Source organism: Mesoplodon densirostris, chromosome 12 (assembly GCF_025265405.1).
Source record: "Mesoplodon densirostris isolate mMesDen1 chromosome 12, mMesDen1 primary haplotype, whole genome shotgun sequence".
Lineage (NCBI taxonomy): Eukaryota > Metazoa > Chordata > Mammalia > Artiodactyla > Ziphiidae > Mesoplodon > Mesoplodon densirostris.
In genome coordinates, this window is record NC_082672.1 from 29,670,483 (window position 1) to 29,695,068 (window position 24,586).

Here is a 24,586-nt window from a genome sequence, read left to right on the forward strand (position 1 = left end):
CCATTATTTTATTCATCCATTCACTCAACAAATATTTACTGATACCTACTTTGTGCCCAGCACAAAAGAAGCCTTTCATTTTTTTTTAAAGGGCCATTTAAACACTAAAAAAGCCAAAGGTACATGATTCCAGCATGCCAGACAATCCATTAAATCGAACATGTTTGGTTTTAAGCATAACTTTTTCTGTTGTCCTCACCGTTCCCATCCTGCCAAGGGCTGTTCCTCTTTTTCTTTTTTTAGTTTTCTAGATCCAGGAAAGACGCATTCAAGCTAAAAGCCTCAGTCCCAGAACTTAAAGGACTGAGAAAAAACTCTACTTCCATTTCCAAAGAAAGACTTACGTCAGTGACTTCTGAGCTTTTTCTGTTTAAAGCTTTGTGGGGGGAGATGGGATGACGTGGGCACCTAAACGAGGAGGAAGAAGAAGGGGATTTACAGGACTGAAGTACAAGAACTGGGTCTGGTGTTGAATCCTCACCGCCTCATGCTGGTAGAACAGGGAAGGCTGGCAGCTGTAACAGGGGCTGCAGCTGAGGGTGCAGGTAGCAGCGTGGAAAAGGATGAAGAGACGTGGACCCTCTCATTCCTGCCCCTTCCCCCAGCCCTACTCACCACCCCACCCCCCAGACGAGGCCTGGGGAAACACAGGGTTAGACCCTGAGAATCTCGAACAGGATGCAATTACCTTGGCCAATGCTGAGAAGAAAGGACTGGGAAATCCCAAGGGCAGTGGCATGAAAGCATGGGGAATTCCAAAAGCCACTCTGTCTTCTCAGGGTGTCTGCTCTGAGGAGCTATTGCTATGTGAAAGAAATCGTTATGCAGAACATATTTATTACCCTGATAGAGGACGACAGCCAAGTGTGTTAAGATCTATAAATGAGGGCTTCCCTGGTGGCGCAGTGGGTAAGAATCCGCCTGCCAATGCAGGGGACATGGGTTAGAGCCCTGGTCCGGGAAGATCCCACATGCCGAGGAGCAACTAAGCCCGTGCACCACAACTTCTGAGCCGGTGTGCCACAATTACTGAAGCCCACACGCCTAGAGCCCGTGCTCCACAACAAGAGAAGCCACTGCAGTGAGAAACCCTCACACCGCAAGGAAGAGTAGCCCCCGCTCGCCGCAACTAGACAAAGCTTGCATGCAGCAACAAAGACCCAACGCAGCCCAAAAAAAAAGTATCTATAAATGAATAAATATAGTTATTGTCAAAAATAATCAAGCAATTCCTATTTTTATTGCCTACTATTTGTAAGGACTAATGCTAGCCTCTGGAGAATTTTTTAAAAAGCCTAAGATGCTGTCCTCACCCTTATGTTCCAGTTAGAGAGATGACATAGCATAACAGCCGGTGAGCATCAAAGTCCCACGGTTTTATATAAGCAATACACACTGCAGATGTTCAGAGAAAAGAAAGTTAGATGATGACCACGAATAGCTAAAGTGAAGAAATCAGATTAATATCACTGACCTTGTATCATAGCACTGTTATATTTTTGGAACTGTGCTATGAAGCAGCCCCGGGCACCAAGGTAAGAGGAACTTGCTTCCAGGAGCCTTCTCCTGAATTACGTTAATGTCATAACCAGCCTGCTGGCAGGCACCCCTCTGGAAAAAGGAATAGGTGTGGAGGTCTGTCTTTATGATCAATTGAATTATTCAGATCATTTTACTAGAAAACTTGCTTGACTATATCTGAATTGAAAGTTATGGTGACATCATATAAACAAAGTCAGTTTTGTATAATAAAAAACGCCTCTCTGGAAATTGCCAAAGTGTGTCCAACATCAAGTTCGCTTGGATTTTAAGGAAAAGACAGCTCTTCATTCCCAGAAAACAAAAGGAGTGATGAGACCAGCAGGTGCTGCCTTGTGAATTCACAGATAAGTACCTGAACCCTCTATAATTTTTCTGTATCAGTGGACATCATTATCAGCTTAAACATATTAAATTAGGAGTAATATATATAGGAAAAGAAAACCACTAGTGGAAAATCCCTCGAAGCTGGCCAATCTTTTTAATCACATCTGGTGATTTTCTAGTCTGCGGGATTATTGCATTTGGAGATTTTTTTCAAATCTATTCAAACAGAGAAATTAATAAAACCAGGGCAGACTGATTTAGCAAAGAGATTAGCTTAATATTTTGCATACACACTGTTCAGTAACAGTAGCTGTGAGGTTCAAAGAAAGGCTTTACTCTTTGACCTGTGGCTGAGAGGGAATTCCTTTTGTAAAAGTCTGGTGCAGTTTGGAGAACAGGCTTCTAGAAAGCCCAAGTGAGGGAGTTTTTGATTTATTCGGGGTGAGGAGGATGTCTCACCGCAGTCCGTGTTTGTTTACAATGCTCTCCACAAAGGGGTGTGTGGCTCTGAATAAAACCAGGCCCAGGTGGCCCAGGAGCCAGGGTAGCAGACTGTATCCGGGCATTCATTTTTCTCACACACGCAGCTGCTACGGTTTTCCGAGAGCCATTGTGACGGGTCTCTGAGGGGCTCCCAAAGCCACTCGCTGTCAGCAACTCCCACAATAGGCCGGTTGTAGCTTGAATTCCCTCAGGGCCAAGGGAGTGGTCCTGCGCTCAGCAGTTTTGGAGGGCACCTTGCCGGAGTCCAAGGCCAGAGGGAGAGAGCCCTTGTACTCACTCCCTGTCCAGCCATTCTCTCAAGATCAAGTACATGTCGTCAACCCTGTCATGAATCAGGCCAATAAAAACCACTTGGAAGGCTCCAAAGCTGTGAAATGTGCAAAGCAGTAGGGGGTAAGGGACAGACTGGAGCCAGTAAGAGGACTTAGCCAGAGGAGCTACAGCAGCTCAAGACAAAGCAGGCGATGAATGCCAGCCACAGTCCTTTCACAAAATGTATTACTATACTTATTTTATTTATTTATTTATTTATTTATTTTGCGGTACGCGGGCCTCTCACTGTTGTGGCCTCTCCCATAGTTGCGGAGCACAGGCTCCGGACGCGCAGGCTCAGCGGCCATGGCTCACGGGCCCAGCCGCTCTGTGGCATGTGGGATCTTCCCAGACGGGGGCACGAACCCGTGTCCCCTGCATCAGCAGGCGGACTCTCAACCACTGCGCCACCAGGGAAGCCCACTATATCTATTTTTATAACACCTTTCTCCCTGATGCTTCTGGAGAAATGGAATATTTCTAAATTTCCCTCACGACTTTTTCTGTGGAAAGGGCGGGGGGGTCCTAGTCCCATGTCTGTAAGGATCAGGATGGGTTAATTCGTTGAAGGTTATTTGGAATCAGGGATCTTTCTAATGAAATGTCACGCCACCCACTCCCTGCCCCCAGTGGGAGGTGTGAAGGCACAAAACACAAAACACTCACTCTTAGAAGACTTGAGTAAGTCATGGTATTCAGTAAGTTTAGGTGAAACATAATAGATTCTAATAACCAAATCCCCAGAAATATGACACATACTTCACAAGTAGATCTTGGCAAGTCACTGGGTTTTTTTCCCTGGAAGACTTCAGTAGAACATGGCTATTTGTTTCAAGTCTTCAACTCATATTTGCAGCTTGAATCTTTCTCCCGAAATCTCATAAAATTAAAATTGAACCCTCCACTGAGACTGATCACTCATCTCTGCTTTACTTCCCCCTTTATTATTTATTTAAATAAATAAATAATTTATTCCCTTAGTCATAAGTCAAGCTCCACGAGGGCAGGTTTTGGGGGATCTGACTTGTAAACTGAATTCTCAGTGCCTAGATTATGCCTGGCATGTAGCTTGTCTTCGATAATAAGTGATGAATGCATGAATGAAAGTTAAGATGTTGAAAGCATTGGATTTTTTTAAGTTAGAAGATAGCAAATCATTTTATTGCTACTTCATAGAATTCTACTTCATACTTATTCTACTCACTAGAATAACTTCAAGGATCAAGCAGTGACTCTTGAAGGTGTAGGGAATGTTTGATTAGGGTTTTATTTGGCCAGCATTGTTTGCTTGGGGGTTTTATGTGTTTGTTCATTTTTTCATTTAAATTTAAAAACTCTTGGCAAGCATGCACTCCTAGTTTGCCACAATCTCTACCACTCCCTATTTTTATACCCTGGTCATAGGGCTTTACACATTTCCTGTTCTTGCCAGCCTCTGAAGACACTGAGTTTGCCAGCTTATACCCTAGTAGAAACTAGTTGACTGATTTGCTTAAACTAAGAGGTGTAGTTTTTCCCACATAATAATTTACATTGTGACTTTGGGCAAGTTACTAACATCTCTGGGTCTCTTTCAACTCTCAAGTTCTGTAAAAGCATCTACGCATTGTTTGACAGCCTATGGTCAAAGTCATCTGAACTATTTTGGGAATTCTTAGCTGATATCAGATAAAATGACAATTCCTTATGTGATTCTTTTTTTTACTTTATTTATTTTTGGTTCAGTTAGGTCTTTGTTGCTGTGTGTGGGCTTTCTCTAGCTGTGGGGAGCGGAGCAGGGGCTTCTCTTCATTGCTGTGCGTGGGCTTCTCTTGCTGCGGGCTTCTCTTGCTGCCGGCTCCCGGCACATGGGCTTCAGTAGTCGTGGCGCGCAGGCTCAGCAGTTGTGACTGCCGGGCTCTAGGACACAGGCTCAGTAGTTGTGGCACACGGGCTTAGTTGCTCCGCGGCATGTGGGATGAGGGATCCTCCCGGACCATGGCTCGAACCCGTGTCCCCTGCATTGGCAGGCGGATTCTCAACCACTGCGCCACCAGGGAAGCTCCAAACACTTTGAATGCAGCTACTAACATGCTTATGGGGCCCCAGCATACAAGAAATACTGATGGAACCCTCCCAAATGTTAACATTAGAATAGTAAACGTAGAAAGATTATTTTAAATGACATTGAAAAGAGTACCTATACACAAAGCAAGTAAAAGACACGTATGTAACCAAAGAAAGAAATATGATGATTTTAATTGCTTAAGATTCTTATAAACTTTAAAAGAAATTATTCTTTAAAAAAATTAAAGCACAGGACACTGTAAAAAGAGGGAGAACTAAGACATCCATGATCCTAACAAGAAATGCAAGTTTCTATTTTGCCTGTTACTTTCTTGCTTTGTCTATAGATAGTACATATATTTTTACATTTGCAATTATAGTGATTGAGCAATTCTGTATTTGGCTTTTTTTCGTATAATTACATTCTAAACATTCTCCATGTTGCCACAGAGTCTTCACAATATTTATTTTTAGTGATGGCATAATATTCCATCAAATTGCTTAAACATTCTTATGCTATTGCAATTTTAGTTTATTCTCAGTATATTTTTTAAAAATCTAATTGTCAGCATTACTAACTAAAATTCAGTACTGTGATTTTATTTTTTCATCCTTTCAATATACACTAATTTCACCAATTGGTTAACTATAAAAAGAATCCTCAGGAGTTTCAAAGAGCATGGAAAAGACATATTAAATCAGGATGAATTTCAAGCATTTGATGACAAGTCATAAATCACTCCAACACTTGCTAAAACTGCATGCTTGTATAGGAGTAGACAGTGGATTCAAAGTGCCTGCATCCTGCCTTTGCTTGACACCAGTACTGTGCCTTGGGGAAATATGTTTCATTTCTCTGTGCCTCAGTCTTCTCATCTGCAAAGTGGGATTAGTAATAGTGCCTATCATGTAAGACTGTTCCGAGAATTAAACAAACAAAAAAAAGTTGCATATTAAACACTTAGAACAGTGCCTTTCATATTGAAAGTGCTATATAAATGTTATCCTTTTAATGTTAGAATACCTTTATATTTTTTCTCTACCTTACAATAATTCTACATGCAAGCAAGACAAGTGGTGAGTTTTAAAACTTTAAGGAAAAGAAACAAAACAAAGTGAGATAATTTCTTAGCCAGGAACAGCTTCTTTTACTTCTTTTTCTAAGGTGAATCGGTTACAATTCACCTTAGACATTTGTGAACTATCTTTCTGTCAGCATAATCATAATAGTAAGAGTAAAGTAAAATAAGCACCACTCAGTGGCATGAAAGGATGGGGAATTCCAAAAGCCACTCTGTCTTCTCAGGGTGTCTGCTCTGAGGAGCTATTGCTATGTGAAAGAAATCGTTATGCAGAACATATTTATTACCTGATAGAGGATGACAGCCAAGTGTGTTAGGGTCTATAAATGAGGGCTTCCCTGGCGGCGCAGTGGGTAAGAATCCGCCTGCCGATGCAGGGGACACAGGTTCGAGCCCTGGTCCAGGAAGATCCCACATGCCATGGAGCAACTAAGCCCATGTGCCACAACTACTGAAGCCCGCACGCCTAGAGCCCGTGCTCCACAACAAGAGAAGCCACTGCAGCGAGAAGCCCTCACACCGCAAGGGAGAGTAGCCACCACTCGCCGCAACTAGAGAAAGCTTGCATGCAGCAACAAAGATAAGAGAGAAGTAGAGTAAGCACCATCTACTCAATATTATGTGCCAGGCAAAACACTTGGACTTTTTAAAATACTTTAAAATCTGCATAACAACCTGGGCAGAAATATTACTACCCCAGTCTTACAGATGGGGAGACAGACTCAGCGAAATGAAATGACCAACCAAAAAACACAAGCTGCTGGAAAATGAGTGGCCAGCACTGACCAAATCAGGTTATGTTAAGATTTGATAGGTAGAGAAGTTGTGTGACTCCTTTCATGAGTGTCCATCCCACCAACTTTCCCATCAAGGCCTCATTAGACATCAAAGGAGGTAAAACACATTTTTTCTTTTCTTTTGCACACTGTAGGTACGAAGATGGATCAAGAGTCCAGTGGTCAGTGTGGATAAGCATCAGAGTCCCAGCCTGAAGTACACGGGCCCCTCAGTGGTGTACATGCCACCAGGGGAGCCAGACTTCGAGGCTTCGTTGTGTCAGACGTGCCTGGGAGACCAAGCTTTCCAAAGAGGGGTTCTCCCTCAGGAGAAGGAGTCAAGCTCATGGGAAACTCAATCCGGGTGCGAGGTAAATTTGCTCTGGATCCATTCTTCTGAAAGGATTCTAGGCCTTTGTTTTTCTTGTATCCATGTCATGGTACATCCCCAAAATTTATTTTTTAATGCACATTTATAAAGCTTCTGAGGAGGACATAGAATTGTGGCCTTTGTTAGGCCATTGTACTCATTATTTTTAAAATAGACTTTACTTTTCAGAGTAATTTTCAGATCACAGCAAAATTGAGAAGAAAATATAGAAATTCCTATACATTCCCTACCCCTAGATATGCATAGTCTCTCCCACTATCAACGTCCCCACCAGAGTGGAACATTCCTTACAACTGATGAGCCTACATTGACACATCAGCACCCAAAGTTCATAGTTTACATAAGGGTTCCCTCTTGATGTTGTATATTCTATGGGTTTGCACAAATGTATGATGACATGTATCCATCTTTATAATATCATACAGAATAGTTTCACTCTCCTAAAAACCCTCGGTGTTTCACCTATTCATCCCTCTCTTCCCCTAACCCCTGGCAACCACAGATATTTTACTGTCTCCATAGTTTTGCCTTTTCCAGATGCCATGCAGTTAGAATCATACACTCTATTGTTCTAATTTTTTATGCTGTTCCAAGACAGCAATGTTTTGGTCAACTAGAAATTTCTCCTAAGTTGTTTGATCACACAGAAATCAATTCTTGTATGATGTAAGAAAGATATCATAACAGTTACCTAAAGTTTGTAAACACCACTGAAATATTTATCTCAGCTTGATTTGACCCATAACAGAGAACTATGTCAATCTTTCACTATTTTCCCATATATACTCATATTTTTCATATATACTTATATTTTTCCTGACATTTTTCTCTGTTACTCCAAGAGCTTTGGGGATTTGTGTTTTTTAATTTTGCTAATTCAAGAAAGCTAGATAACTGATTTACCTTGTAGGTTCTAACATTTCAAAAATTTAAAGTTGTATTTTTAACTTATAACTCAATTAGGCTTATTTAGTTTGACTTTTTAAACCATCAGATGACATGTTTATATTATTTTTATTACCAATTTATTGACATAAAAATGCAACAGTAAGAAGACAGGACATGTTATTACAAAGTACAATTAATTGCAAGTGGTCTTCCAATATATTATTTCAAATCAGTGCATCATAAGATGATAAATGCCAATAACTTCTCCTTTTTTTTTTAAGTCAGCATTTTCCAGAGATAAAGGAATCATTTTAACTGTTAAAAGATAAAAACACTTGAATCTGAATTCCTTTTAACCCTGATATATGCAATGTCTCAGACACTGTTACCTCATGAAAAAGTAATACCTGCTGCCTACTTTCTAGAGTTACTGGAAATATCAAGTGAGATATACATGAAATATTTCATAATCTATAAAGTGCCATGCAAATATAAATCATCGTTACTTATGTTTGCTGATGTACTTATTAGCTAAGCCTGTAACTGAACTAGACTTCCATGACTAGGTTAGCAGTTTGCTGATCTATGAACATTTGTCATAGGGCATTTATTGTTTAGCTAGACACTGGCTCAACCCCACGTTAGTCATAAAAGGTAATAAATAGATTTTAAATGCAAGGATTGGAAAACTTTTTCTGTAAATGGCCAAATAGAAAATATTTTAGGCTTTGCAGGCCATACAGTCTCTGTCACTTCGATTTAGCTCTGCCCTTGTAGGGAAAGCAGCCACAGATAACATACAAATGAATGGGCCTGACTGTGTTTGAATAAAACTTATATTTATAAAAACACGTGGCTGGTCCACCAGCCATAGTTTGCAGACTCTTGGACTCTTAAGAGTCTAAAAGAATTTGCCAACTCCTTAGAGTCTAAAGAACTATTCAAGACTCAGAAGCAGAGGGAGGGCTTTGCAAATCCTATACAGAGCACAAATGCCTAGTCCTAAATATTTACTGGAGGGCCTACTATATGCCAAGCTGTTGGGAACAGAGCTAGATTAATGAATAAATGGAATTCCACTCAAGAGGAAACAATAAACAAAGAGCTGGAAGGAATTTAAAGCAACATTGTGATTCATCCTTTTACTTTTTCCAGGATTATAGGTGAATCAGTCTCCAATTTACAATGGATTACCTGGTTCTGATTTAGCTGGGTTTTTTTAAGGTCACCACAAACGAAAAAGACACTTATATTTTAACAATTTAAAAATGAATCTAGAAACTTCCCTGGTGGTCTAGTAGTTAAGACTCCACGCTTCCACTGCAGGGAACACGGCTTCAACCCCTGGTTGGGGATGTAAGATCCCACATGCTGGGTGGCAAAATATAAAATGAAAAATAAAAAATGAATTTATACTTTGTATCCTTTAGGGATTAAACCATGAAATAGTCCCTTGAGATGACACCTCTGTCCTTTTAGGAAGTGGAGTTGTGTGCTAAGTAGATGGAGAGGCTGTTAGATGCAGACCAGGCCTCGTGGCGAAGACCTTAAATTGTCCCCCTGACAACTCCTGATGTGGATTATTTTAAGCAAGTCATTAATTCATCCTTCCTGCTCAATGTTCCCGCCTATGAAAACTGAGATTATTCATGCCATCGAATTTCTTCCTAGGAGTTTTTTGGTACTTTGCAGATGAGATGGGATTTAAAAAATCTTTTGTAAATGTAAATTTATGTGTAGTGTTCTGGAGTTAGGCAACCCACATTCTGGTGCCAGCTCTGTCCCAAGGTCAATATATGAATTTGAGCATGTCACAAAAGCTCTTCAACATCATGTGATGGGCCTAACCTAATTAACTCTAAAGCCCTTTTTAGTCTGAAATCCTGTGGTTGGAATTTGATGACCTATAAATGAGAAAAAACTCTCTATTTGATGTATAAAGATAAAGCATAGAAAATGAGGTGAGAATGTTTCAAATAAAATAAGAAAGCAAAAAAGCACAAGTCCTTTATGAATAATTGTGAGGTTTTTTTTTCCTGACTTTAAAAATAGTACAGTCTAAATGCTACTTTTTTTTTTTTTTTTTTTTTTTTTTTTTTTTTTGTGGTACGTGGACCTCTCACTGCTGTGGCCTCTCCCATTACGGAGCACAGGCTCCAGATGCACAGGCTCAGCGGTCACGGCTCACGGGCCCAGCCGCTCCGCGGCATGTGGGATCCTCCTGGACCGGGGTACAAACCCACGTCCCCTGCATCAGCAGGCGGACTCTCAACTGTTGCGCCACCAGGGAAGCCCTAAATGCTTCTTTTAATGGCCAAAAATTTGCTAAGAGTTATAGTGCAGTTAGTTTGTGCCATGCCTTGCCAATTGTCTAGTTAGTAGCTTTTAAACATGTTTCTCCTATGGAAGAAACTGGGATATACGTATTGCTAATAAATCATCTAGAAGAATAGCAATATTGTGATGTTATTAGTAGTACTGTCTAAAAATGGACTGTTTAGGGCTTCCCTGGTGGCACAGTTGTTGCGAGTCCACTTGCCAATGCAGGGTACACGGGTTCGTGCCCCGGTCCAGGAAGATCCCACATGCTGCGGAGCGGCTGGGCCCGTGAGCCATGGCTGTTGAGCCTGCGCGTCCGGAGCCTGTGCTCCACAACGGGAGAGGCCACAACAGTGAGAGACCCACATACCGCAAAAAAAAAAAATAATAATAATAATAAAATAAAAATAAAAATGGACTGTTTATTAAACAGAACTTTCTGGGAATGAGATGGGAAGAGGATAACATAGAGCTGTGTAAGCTGTTACTGAATAATGCATGCCAGTGGAACTCAAGTTGAAGTCAACTTTTAGTTCCTAAAGAGATGGAAAACCATATTAGTTTTTCGATGGGTGCATGTTGATTAAACATATTCAAACTCTGTTCTGCAGCATATCTCTCATAGTACCTCCAATATCCAGATAGACCTAGCTGGAAGGACAGGAAAGGAATGTTTTGGAGTGGCAGTGGGGAAGGAAATCTGGTGTGAGGGAAAGCATAGGATCGGATCAAGATGGCAGCCTGAACATTTAACATCATCTCTTCTTCTTGCCTTAAATAATAGAAAACACACACACATTTAAATTTATAGTAGTGCTAGAAAACAAGGTATGTCATTGTATGGATAAGGAATAATTAAGACTCTCTGAAAAACAGAAGGCAGGTAGGATTATGAAGTTGGTGAGAAAACTACAGTCCAAAATGACCACATCAAAGACAGATCTAACAGATGGGGACACTGCAAGCTTATCTATTCAAAAGAATCCAGTAAGTTGGAAAATAAAGATGTTCCAGGCAAGGGTTAATAAAAGGAAAGCAGTGTTAAGAATATAAATGTCAGGAAAAATACAATGTAAGACAAAAAATTTGAAAGGAACAGAGAGGAATATTTCACATTGATGAAAGATAGCTGCTAAGAAGATAAAACACTCACCAACCTTTATGAGCTTAGCAACATAACATGGAAATAGTTAAAGCAACAAATAATAGAAATACAAAGAAAAATTGAAAATTCATGTCACAGAACATTTTTGTCATACTTCTCCCAGGAATTGCCAGCTCAAGAAGACTGACAATGTGTGAGGATAGAGGATTTTATTTTATTTTTTTTAAAAAATTAATCAATCAATCAATTTATTTATTAATTTATTTATTTTTGGCTGTGTTTGTTCTTTGTTGCTGTGTGCTGGCTTTGTGGTGAGTTGTGGTGAGTGGGCTCTACTCTTCGTTGTGGTGCACAGGCTTCTCATTGTCATGGCTTCTCTTGTGGTGGAGCACAGGCTCTAGGTGTACAGGCTTCAGTAGTTGTGGCGCATGGGCTCAGTAGTTGTGGCTTGTGGGCTCTAGAGCTCAGGTTCAGTAGTTGTACTACACGGGCTTAGTTGCTCCTTGGCATGTGGGATCTTCCCGGACCAGGGCTCAAACCTGTGTCCTTTGCATTGGCAGGCAGATTCTTAAACCACTGCACCACCAGGGCAGTCCCATTAGAGGATTTTAATAAAACAATTAACCAAATCTGATTTATGCTGAGATTTATATATAATAAAGAATATACTTTATTTTAAGCACACATGGAACAGTTACAAAAACTGACCAAGAATTAGATCATGAAGCATATCTCATCAAATTCCAAAAAACACGAATCACACAGGCCATACTAGCTAATTACAATTTGATAAAATTAGAAACTGAAAACAATATGAGAGCCAACCACCCTCCTCAGCCAATCCATCCACCTAGAATTCACATACATTCTTCCTATAAGTCTGAGCTTACAGAGGAAATAAAAAAAGAAAAATAAATACTATTTTAAGTGTCTACTGCCCCACCAGGGAAATGCAAACTGAAACAATGAAATCCATTTGTTTTTAATCCATCAGATTGTCAATGGTTGAAAAGATTGATAATGTCATGGTAAAAGTATAGGCCAAAACACTACTGGAAGGATTTTTTGGGCAATGTTCCTTTATTAAAAATTTTTAAAACTCATGCCCTTTAACTTAACAAATCTATGTCTCTACCTCTACTTTAGATATGTACTTGCTTATGCTGACAATGGGGACAGGTACAGTGATATTCAGTTAGAAAAGCCAATCGAAGATGAGTATATATATAGCATCATCACATTTACTTTTTTTAAAATTCGGTATTTCTCTTTTCATGGCTGTGTATGTGTATGTGTGTCTGTATCTATGAGTATATGTGTGTGTCTGTGTAAATGCAAACAAAAAGATCTGGAAGTACATACATCAAACTGAAATAGTGATTACACCTTTCGTGTGATTCAAATGGAGAGATGATGAGATGTGGGAGAGTAATCAAGAAGGACTTTAGCTTTGTCTATATTGGTTGAACATCTCAAGACCATATTAATATATTACCCGTGAGTTTGGGGAAAATATTATGCCCACCAGGAAACTCACTTGTAGAAAGGAAGTTATAACTCAATCTCATTGGTTAAAAGTCAGGCACCATCACAAAGATGGTTTCGCACCATGAGACTATCCCATCACTACACTACAAAGAAAGGCACCTGGAGGAAAATGAAAACGCACAATGTTTGTGCTCCCAAAGTGCCTTGCTAATAATCCTTCTGTCTGTCAATCATTTTACCCTGCCCTGTGTGGTGTTTGTTGGTATGCACATCCATTCATTCTCTCAGTTCCCCCCAGTTTTTAAATCTAACATGTTCATTTTCCTATTCCTCCCTGGGCCTTGCCTACATGTTAAAAATTAATGTGCTCTTTGCTTTTCTCCTTGCCTTTATTAGCAGAAATGGAAATTTTGTTGATGCAATTTTTTTTTTTAACATGAAAAGGAGAGACTAAGAAAACTCTGCAGCCCATGCTGGTTATAAATCACATTTCAGAGGCACTGCGTGCCGAAGGCTCATGACTGATTCTCGTTAACTTTGCCCTCTCATACGGGTTAGATTTGGCTGAGTGAGGATTTCCTCAGACTCCTCTGTCTGTGTTTCAATTGAAGACAGCTCAAAAGGTGCGTAGTCAGCGGCCAACAAATGAAGCCAGGGCACTGCACGTGGATTTTAAGGCCTGGTGAAGTCAGTCCCCTGGAAAGAGCTGCCAGCTTGAAGAAATTATTAACCACATTACTAACCCAAGAATTACTGTTGAGCCTTTGACATGATTAAATATAAGGTCACTGCCTCTTCTTCTTACTCAGCAAATCACCACAGACAATAATAGAAGGCACTTTTAATTAAGCTTACTTGACACAGTTCTGGGAGAACATCTGCCCCATGTGGTTTGTTCAGTGTCTGGGATGCCATCCCTCTATCTGTTAGGCTATCATGGCTCAAGGAGGTGCACCGTTACCTTTATATTTCTTCTCAAATCTGTTGCACTGTTCCTTTGAAGCCCAGGAAGCTTGGTAGTAAAATGGTGAGCTGAGGGACAGTTTCCATCTGATTACTTTCATATCATCTTGAGTTTTTCTGATCTTTCTTAAGAAAAGGCTATAAAAGACTTAAATCAACCAGATGGCTTTATAGACTTCTGGTTTCTTTCAATTTACATAGTAAAAATGGATTTTTATGAAGGCTTATAGGGAATAAAATAATAGTCTTTCCAATTGCCTTCTTCCCCAGTTTTCTGCTCTTAGTATGACGTATCATGGTCTCTGGGGGATGTCGGGTGATTTCTAAGCTTATCATCCACAATAGTCCTTGTTCTGCACCAAATTTTAAGCTATTTCATCTTTGAGAAGGCATTTATCACATGAAACTAAAAATTAGACCACTAAGGCAGGGAGAAGAAAATACCCTATACTTCGGATGTGACAGAGTGGATGAAATTCTGTCCAGAACCAGAAAACCTGGGTTCGAAGTCCAGCTCTACCACTGGTGGGTCACGTGAACATCCACATGCTACGTGATCTCCAGAGGCTGATCTACAAACCATGAAGAATAAAACAGTGCTACCTACCGTACGCAGCTGATGAGACGATGGGGATCAAATGACAGAGCACGTGTGGAAACTCCTAAAGAAAAAAACCCATAAACAGCACTTGAAATATTATTAGTTGGCAAATACACGTAAGGGTAATAAAAGCTGAAAAGACTTTAAAGCAAGTAAATTAGTCTTAAGCAAAACATTCATCACATTTCCAAACTTTCCTAATAATAACAGCAACAATAAAGAATACTACCTGGAAAGTAATATGTCTTGGGAAACATTAAAAACGACTTAGTTGGGGACTTCCCTGGTGGTGCAGTGGGTAAGAATCCGCCTGCCAATGCAGGGGACACGGGTTCCCGGGAAGATCCCACATGCCTCAGAGCAACTAAGCCCATGCACCACAACTACTGAAGCCCACGTGCCTAGAGCCCGTGATCTGCATCAAGAGAAGCCACTGCAGTGAGAAGCCCGTACACCAAAAGGAAGAGTAGCCCTCCCTCGCCACAACTAGAGAAAGCCCGCACACAGCAAGAAGGACCCAAAACGCAGCCAAAAATAAATAAAGTTTTAAAAAATGAGTTAGTTGCCCTCTTAGGAGAATGAAAGCACCGATACTCACTATTGCCAATATTTATCTGAATATTATTATTCTAAGACTGAGGCAGAATTGGAAAAAAAAATAGTTTCTTTCCCCCAAAAACTTGGAATATTTTTTCCTAGAAAGGCAGCATAAAAAAAAAAAAAAAAAAAAAAAAAAAAAAGGCAGGGGTAAGAAAATAGAAGAAACTCTATTGGTTCCTCTTGGAGGTTTTCAATGTTTTTTCCTTTGTTCTACAATAATTTGAAGTGTCCTAAGTGACTTACAACTCAAGCATTTCTCTTTGGCTAAGAACCAGAGGAAAGATTACCTTGTTATCCTGTAGCTCTTGCTAAGAGCTACCAGTTAGCTGAAATTTCCATTTTTAGATTTCATATGTCTTTTACTATAAATCTATTTCCTTTCTGACTTTTCCTCATGATTTTCAAAAATTATGTAAGAATTATCATAACAGCATTATTGAGATGTTTAAAAATAATTCTATTTTCTTTATATGCCAACTGTTTTTATTTTTTTGTGTTCTCTCTCAGTTTCCCCCTGTGTACCTAGTTTGTCCATGATTGTTTTCATAGTGTATATATGATAGTGAAGCTGCCTTTTTTCCACTTAACATTTATTGGAAACATTCATATGTTGTAACATAAGTTTCATATTTATTATAGTTAACATTGCATCAAATTGATGTCGTTTAATGTCACCATAGACCTACCATTAGCCGTTTCATTTTCTTAATTTTTTTCTCTTTTTCATAAGGCTGCAAATGATTTTTTCCCTCTCAATTTGAATAACCTTAGAATAAATTGAACCTTAGTATGAACCCCCAGTAATGGAGTAGAGTTTAAAAATAATTATGGTTCTTGTCAAAATACTTTCTAGACCAATTTAGAAAGAATCAAATAAATAAAAATGGTACCAGCACTATGTGAATAAACCTACTCCACTAGCCCTTTATCCCTTGAAGGTAGTGGTATGTTTTAATTTTTGTTCATTTAATGAAATGACACTTCAGTGATGTGATATGCATTTCTTTGATTACCAGAAAATTTAAGAAATTTCTCTATTTTCTAAGTCATTACTTGTAAGTCTTCATGAGAATTGTTTTGTTCTATCCTTGCCTCTTTATTTGTCAGAATTTTGCATTTATTTTTGTCAATTTAAATGAATTATTTCTATGTAGTTGACATTCTCCTTCAACTTCTTTCAAGTCTGTCTGTGGCAGATTTTTTTCCCACTCTAGTCTTGGTTATTATAGGTACAGAAATGAACCAGGTCTGCTTTTTGTACTACTAGAGAGAGGATATCTACATTTAAAGCTAAATAAGCACACACTCCTCCATCCAAAAAGGTACAGAGCAAAGCCCTGGTGTCAACAGAAATGTTGCACGTGAAAGAATGCTAGGTCCTGGGTGATTATGGCTTTCTGTCTGTGCCACATGCACATTTTGTGTCTGGCCAGACAGCTTGATACCCAGGACGTCGGTTCCTCCTCTTCCAGGAGTACATCTGCGTTTCCAGTCCATGTTTCCAGGGCTCTTAGAGCTAGGAAGCCATCTCCATCCACTTGGTGCCGCCCTTTTCTTCCAGAGATGAGGGCCGGGAATCTGGAGGGGCATTCTGCCAGGGTCAGGGCACAGGAGGAGGTAGCACAGTGTCCCGCTCAGCCCCTCACCACCAGGCGCTGACCAAAGGCTTGCTTGCTCCACAGCCTGGCACACACTTCTCCTGTATTTAAAGACATGATTTAAGTCACAGGACTTACATGTGAGAGTCAGGCTTTGGAATAAAACAAGTTTCTGCTTGCATCCAGAGCTCACTTCATTTGGATTACCTAAGCTCTCCTATGTGGTCCATCCCACCAGTATGCCTCCTTCCCAGGAGATAAGTCTGGAAAGGGATAAGGGAATCCATCCAGGCTATTTAGGACATAAAATATTCCAGGAAAGTTACTCCCAGTCCTCTCTAGAAATCTCTAGCTAGTGGTTACACTTACTCTTGGGTTGGAGCATATTTCGTTGGCTCTTGTTGTGTGTAACCAAATCTATCCTGCTTCTAATTAAACTTATTCCTTTTAGCATAGTCCTTCCCAGAAACCATATGACTATTTTCCACTATAATAATACCCCTTCTTAGTAGTTTTGAGACTTTAAAAATTTTATAAGAAGGCTTTTTACAAACTACTAAAAATCTACAAGCAAGAACTGAATTTAAGTGATAAAGCAAGTTTAGTTGTATGTCATTTGAAATTTTTGGTCATTATTTCTCTTTTTTTTCCTCAAAGTTTACAATTATATTTTTTCTTGGATTGTTTTTTGAAATAATAAAATTTAATCTATCAAGAAGCATCCCTATAGTGTAAATTATAAAGAACACGTTAAACAAAAATGTGAAGAATTTTGAGAAAGACAATGATAATTTCTTAAAACGGTATAACTTAACTCTAAACTTAACTTTTGGGGACTTGAAAAGACTCTTCTTATAAACATTCTAAAGACAAAGGAAATAAAAATGATTAATATCACCTTGATATTTCCTATTCACACAAAGTAAATTGCTTCTGGTTCATTCTGCTTACACAGAGAGACTTGGATAAACACCTAAATGTGCCAAGACACACATTTGTCCATGGTGTTCATGATAAATAAGCCATTCCATTTTCACTTGTCTTTGTGAGCCCATAAATAAATCAATCTATTTCTAGGCAAGATTCTAGCAAAGCTCAATTTGGTGACATCTTCTCTTTAGAGAATCATCACAACCAGTAGAAGTACACTGATATTATGTGACTCAGCTGTGTTCCATAAGAAGATTAAACTTTTCTTATCGACCTTGAATAGCAGACATTGGCATAAGCGCATATTAAAAATCCCTTTGAAATCAAGCCAAACTTTACAGCTTGCTGTCTATAATTTTAGTGTACTTTTCCAATGTCCATCAGCCTTGATAACTATAAATACACAATTCTATCCTCAACTCGCTTTTCTCTCTTGTGCTGATAGGTGGTTTTCCTTTTGAGTTGATTTTAAAATGGCCTTTCAAGAGATTCATCTAGATTTCTACTTGAGGGAAAAATTCGAGAATTCAGCACCTCTGGCTGGGTTAGATAAGTAGCAGACAGGTGGCTCCCTAGTTAAGTAACACAGGGAGCAGGGGTTATAGATCTCTGTAGATTAGAAAATGCTAAATGCATTTAGCATTTAGAAATGACCATTACAATTCTCTTCTTGGCTTAGCATTGCAGAATCAGCAGCACTGGCTTATTTTTAAAACAAGTAATCTGATATTAGCATGAAGGCAGACCTTTCCTGTAGTGACCACATATGCAAAATGCTAAGAGGGACATCAGAATGTGGAATGCCCTCCAAGCCACTATCGGTTTGTTCTCTCAACTAGTATTTATTGAGAATTTCTATTACAGGCCAAGCATTAAGAAGTATCTCATGCAGTGCTTCCAGGAGAAGAGAAAATACTGATAATTAGCCAGGCAGTTATAATACAGTGATACAGGCTACCAAAAGGGAAAGTACTTAAGAGAGTCCCATAGCCCACTACTGAGGGTCGATGAAGGCTTCAGCAGAATAGAAATCTAAACTAAATAGTGAAGGATGATGTACCCCAGTGTTCATAGCAGCATTATTTACAATAGCCAACACATGGAAGTAACCTAAATGTCCACTGACAGAGGAATGGATAAAGATGTGGTATACCTGTATATATATATATATATATATATATATATATATATACACACACACACACACACATATATATACGCACACACACATCACACACACACACATATATATACACATATATACAAACACAAACACACATCATACACACACACACACACACACACACACACACACATATATATATACCAGTCATATATATTACTCAGCCATAAAAAAGAATGAAATAGTGCCATCTGCAGCAACATGGATGGACCCAGAGATTATCATACTAAGTGAAGTCAGACAGAGAAAGACAAATATCATATGATATCACTTATATGTGGAATCTAAAAAAATAATACAAATAAACTTATTTACAAAACAGAAATAGACTCACAGACATAGAAAACAAACTTACGGTTATCAAAGGGGAAAGGTGGAGGAGAACAAATTAGGAATTTGGGATTAACAGATACCACACTACTATATATAAAAGAGATTTAAAAAGACCTACTATATAGCACAGGGAACTATATTCAATATCTTGTAATAATCTATAATAGAAAAGAATCTGAAAAAGAATGTATATATATATATATATATATACATACATACAAACATATGTGTATATATATGTGTGTTGTGTATATATATATATATATATATAACTGAATCACTTTGCAGTACACCTGAAACTAACACAACATTGTAAATCATCTACACTTCAATTAAAAAAAAAAGTGAAGGATGCATAAATTAGTGAGGTAAGGAAAGGTGAGGAAGGAGAAACCCAGGCAGATGGGACAAATAACCAAAAGCCTGGAGAACTCAAATTAGAGAGTAAATTTGGAGCAAGGGAAATGAAGCTGAACTGGGACACAAAGAGGTTAGATCATTAAGGCTTTTCACAAGGCATTTTAAATAATTTATAACTATCCTCAGGAAACAAAGATCCATTGAAATGTTTCCATCACAACAGTGTTATCATTAGGCATAAAGAATGGATAGGAGAGAGTCAAATTCCAGAAATTCTTCCACTGGAGATTTATGGCTTTGGATTAAGGTTTATGGCTCTGACCCTGCTGAGGATAAATATGCTTGAGATTTAATACAATAAGCTTGACTCTCGTTTCGCAAAGAAAAACAAAGATTCCAGATTTGGAAAAGGGTAACATTAACCAAATTACCAAAAAGTCCCTCATTATTAAAATGGGGGGTTGGGAGGGAGGATGAGAGTCTGAAACCATGAACAAACTTTGTCATTTGTCGACTTTGTTGTTATTTAGTGACTGAAAAAAAAAGGTAAAATTAAGATGTGGGAGAAATGAAAAATTTCAAAGAGGATTGTAGTTAGAGGGAGAAGGAGACAGAAAGAGAGGATACGTGTGATCACGTGCTCTACGCCATTTTGGGTTTGACTTGAGGAATCCAACTGTGTCTTGCAGAGGTAGAGCCTACGCAGATCAGAGTCAAGGAGTTCTCTCTGTTGGGGCTGATTGTACATGAGTAAGCAAAAAGCTGTAAAAGTCCAAGGAGAGTGGATGTTTGTAAAATGCGTCTGCACCAGTGTCATCCGTCTTTGTATGGAAAGATGATACCACTGACCTTGTATCAACGTTGAGTGTGGTTCCTAGCATTAAAAACTGGATTTGTACTGATCTGCTCATACTCTCTTGCCTAATCTCCCAGAAGACTAATAGAACAAATTTTCAGTAGACTTGGAGGGTTAATCTGACTGACCTTCCCTGGGCTTAAACAAGGGGCCTTGGTCTTCTAGCACAATGCTCTAATCAGCTACTCTAATCAGATCCATGGTTTGCAATACACACAAGGAGAAGAAAATAACAGCATTTGAAGAAGTGGGGAGGTTTTTAGTGAATTTTAGCCACTGAAGAATGTGAAAGTTCCAATTTTCTTCATAACTGAAATCATAACAGCTGTGAGCACTCGGCTGTTTATCAAAGATACAAGGAGGAGTCATGAGGCTTTATTTCATGGATTAAGTCTAAAAGCTGTATGTACTTTCATGAAGTCTCATAATGGATTGGTAATGGTTATTATGGATGATAATATTTATTTTGACAAGTCAGAAATACGAAGTACAAAAGATGTTTAAAGCATAGACTGTTTCACAAATGCATAGGTTGAAATTATCTATAATTTCAGTGACTGTCATAAATTGTATGACATAAAGTTGGCTCTGGCTTTCATTTTCATGGTAAGGACAGCTTGTAAATCAGTGACATGACTCATGGGTCTCGGGGATGGTTCATCAACCCAGCACCTGCTTTCCCAATCAGTCAAGTTACATTCATATCCAAACACAAGTAACCGTAGTCTTATTAACCTCAGCCACGAAAATTAACATTTCAGTGTTGAGAGGAAGTGCAAGTTTAAGCTCAGAGGGTTCACTTCCTCCTGGTGACATACACCATACACTTAATTCATAAAAAACCTGCTATTTCTTTCTGTGGAGCTTCTCAGGGGTGAATGCCATTTTGGGTTTCATGTTTGTGGCTTTGTATGGACCATATATAGGTAAATTTTACAAAAGGCCACAGCAGATGTTACTTTGAGCTGAGGCCATGTGACAAGCAGCAGCATGCCACCCTAACCTCACTTTTGGGAAATCCAAGCTTTGCAGTTGCCACACAGGATGTCTCATCGAAAGAGGGATTTTCCCCTCTGCTCTGGAACACGTTACTTCCTTCCCCTTCTTCAGTTCTACAGTACAAAAATACTCTCAAAACAGTTAATGATTTTCCCTGTCATGAATGACTGTACGGGGGGGACTGTAAGGGGGTAGGGGTAGGGAATGAGGGGTGGGTATTCGAGGGCCAGGGTGTAGAAGAGGCAGTAAGAACAAGACGCCCTGAGCACTCTGGTCAGCCCACCACGTCTATGGGCATGCTACTGATAGTGACCAATAATAAAAAAAATAATAATAATTATCTCTGACCCATGTATGTATCAAGCATGGTTTTGGTGTCAGATTTCAATTCAAAGCCCAGAACTGACACTTTACCAGCTGTATCCTTGAATTTCCCCATCTACAAAATGGATAATAATACAAACTAAACAGGGTTGCCGTACGGTTTCAACGAGAAAATGTACAGACATTGACTACATTTCTCTCTGCTTCCATCTTCCCTCAAACCTCTTCCTAGCTCTCCAAGCCTAAAAGAAGTCAAACAGATCTAACAGTGAGAGTCATATGGTGATTCTGAACTATGTGTCACGAGCCCAATGTACTACTTCTATTTACTTTGTCATTTGTGTCCATAGGATACTACACTTCTTAATCACAAGCTTGTGTCCCATGTCTTTTCGTTCAGCAAAAAGGGAATTAAAATAGGAAGTGAAAGTTGCAAAACAAGTACATTATTAAACAAGCTTGTGTCAATGTCGCTTTTTTAAAACAAGTGAGCTTTTGACCAGTCAAGGTATTCTGTCAACTTATTTCTAGTCTCATTTCCAAATCTCTTGAATGAAACTAGTGGGAAAACTGGAGGAAAAATATTCGAGTTTGCTTTTCTCTAGGGCAAAATGTTTAGTATTCCTACCCCCAGTTCTGAAGGGTAGCTCTCCCCTGAATACCTATTATGGACAAAACCACACAGATTGTTTGCTCAACCCACACTGAGACCTGAAATATTCTCACAGAAAAATCATTCCACAGACATTTTTTTCCCATTGAACTGCAGCTCCTTCTGGAAAGTCAGATTCTCTATATAATCTCAAGATCATCCCAAGCAGGTGTGTCTTTACCTTTAATTCTAGGAAATAATTGCTGCCTGGAAGATTAAACTATTACGGCCTAAAACATAAATAAAACCAGAACTCCTTTTTTATTGTTGTTTAGAGTTTTCTCAATTTTAATCTCATCAAGACAATTTTTCTTCACCTATAAAGGAAAAAAATGCAATCAAATTTTTAAAACATAAATAATAATTATCTATAAATTAATGAGCAGCATCTTAAGCTTTCTGAGAACAAGCCAGACAGCAGAATTCCTTTGTGCAAGGTTAATGAATAATACAGATTAGAAAACTACTAGCAATTTAGTTCCATCATTGATGGCACTTTAAAATTATAAATTAGAATGAAAATAACAAGGCTATAACTTGGTATATAATGAATTGCCCCAATTATACTTTTGTAATTTACTTTTAATTTGCCTCCATTCAGGCAATTTAGAACTAAAATTTAATCATTAGTATATTAAAGATGGCATATATTCTTTATTATTATCATATTCATCCATTCTTATTGAGTCTACATTTCCTATAACAGAAGAAAAAAAGCTAAATAGGGAAATATATTGATAACAATGCTTTTAAGTATTTTTTGATTTGGAAGATTTGAGAATCTTTTTAAGGATTTTTTATCACTAGTTGAAATACCTATTCAGCCTGTCACTGTATAATCTAGTTCATACTCAAGGACAGATTACTGTTTCGAAGAGAAAAAACATTCTAAAGGTTGGAAGGATTATAAAGCAACACTGGGTAGATTTCACATGTTCAAAATAGCTCCACCACTGGCCCAGACCACCTATCTCCTTCACCCTTATCCCTTATTTCAAAGTTCCATTTCAACACTGAGTCGGAGAGACATCTGGATCAGCAATCCATCCTCCTGCGACCACTGTCCTCTAACTGCTCTCCTCCTTCAACTCAGTGATGCCTGAGTCCCAGAATCACAGCAAGCACCATAGCACATTCAATCCCCATCACAGTTTTCATCCCACTCATCTCTGGTCTGCTGTTTTTCTTACTCAACAACACCATTAACCCCCTCACTTTCCCTTTCTACAGCATCCTCTGGGACTGTTGTCAGTAAACGCCATTAAATCATTCAAATTTTCCTCAAAACCCTCCCTCTGCCCTCTCACCTTGTTATGCAAGATGGCAATATGGGCCATACATTAAACAGGATTTGTCACCAACCCTGTCAACAAAACAGGGTTTGTTTTGAAAAAGCCAGGTTAGATGTCTTAGTGCCTCCGTTAGAGTAATGTGCCCTGTGAATCCCTAAGAGGGAAGAGCCTGAGCATTACCCAGATGCATTGGACCCAAAAATTTCCTATAAAGAAACATCTTTAGGAGACCACTGCCTTAGTTGAGACTTGACATTCTATAGAAGATGACACTGCTTCTCCTGCACCCTCGAGTAGAAATGGCCTCTTTTCCAGCCTCCTTTACCTGGAGGTTAAGAGCTTGGCTCTAACATAGCCTCTGAGAATTTCACTACCTTTGCTCAACCACAGTCTTTACTGGCATCTTCTACTAACCTCCAAGACACTTCTTCCTATTCTTTAATCACTTTAGTGGTTGATGTCATAATTTTCTCTACTCTTTCACAAGCAGTCATTCTGGGCAAATCCAATATTCACACTCACGATTCAGCTAATAATAACAAGAGTAGTAGTAATAATTATAAGTAATAGATTATTTTTGAATGTCTACTCTGCGTCAATAGGTATCTTTAACACTTGACATGTATTATCTCATTTAATGTCCACAAGCACTATAAGTAAGAGATATCATTACTTTCAATTCACTGATGAGGATCATGACTTTTTTTTTTTTTTTTTTTGCAGTACGTGGGCCTCTCACTGTTGTGGCCTCTCCCGTTGTGGAGCATAGGCTCTGGACGCGCAGGCCCAGCGGCCATGGCTCACGGGCACAGCCACTCCATGGCATGTGGGATCTTCCCGGACTGGGGCACGAACCTGCGTCCCCTGCATCGGCAGGTGGACTCTCAACCACTGAGCCACCAGGGAAGCCCCCATGACATTATTTAACAAGTCCAAGTTTACACAGAACATTAAGTGTCAGAACCAGGATTCAGAGCCATATTTAGCTGATCTACCATATGGGACTGTTGTCAGTCTAGTTTCCCGCTTTATAGCTATTCAAACTCTTTCCTCAGACCTCTGTACCCCCATTCCACGTCATCCTACAGGCATGGACATTTGTTTGATCTTATGATTAC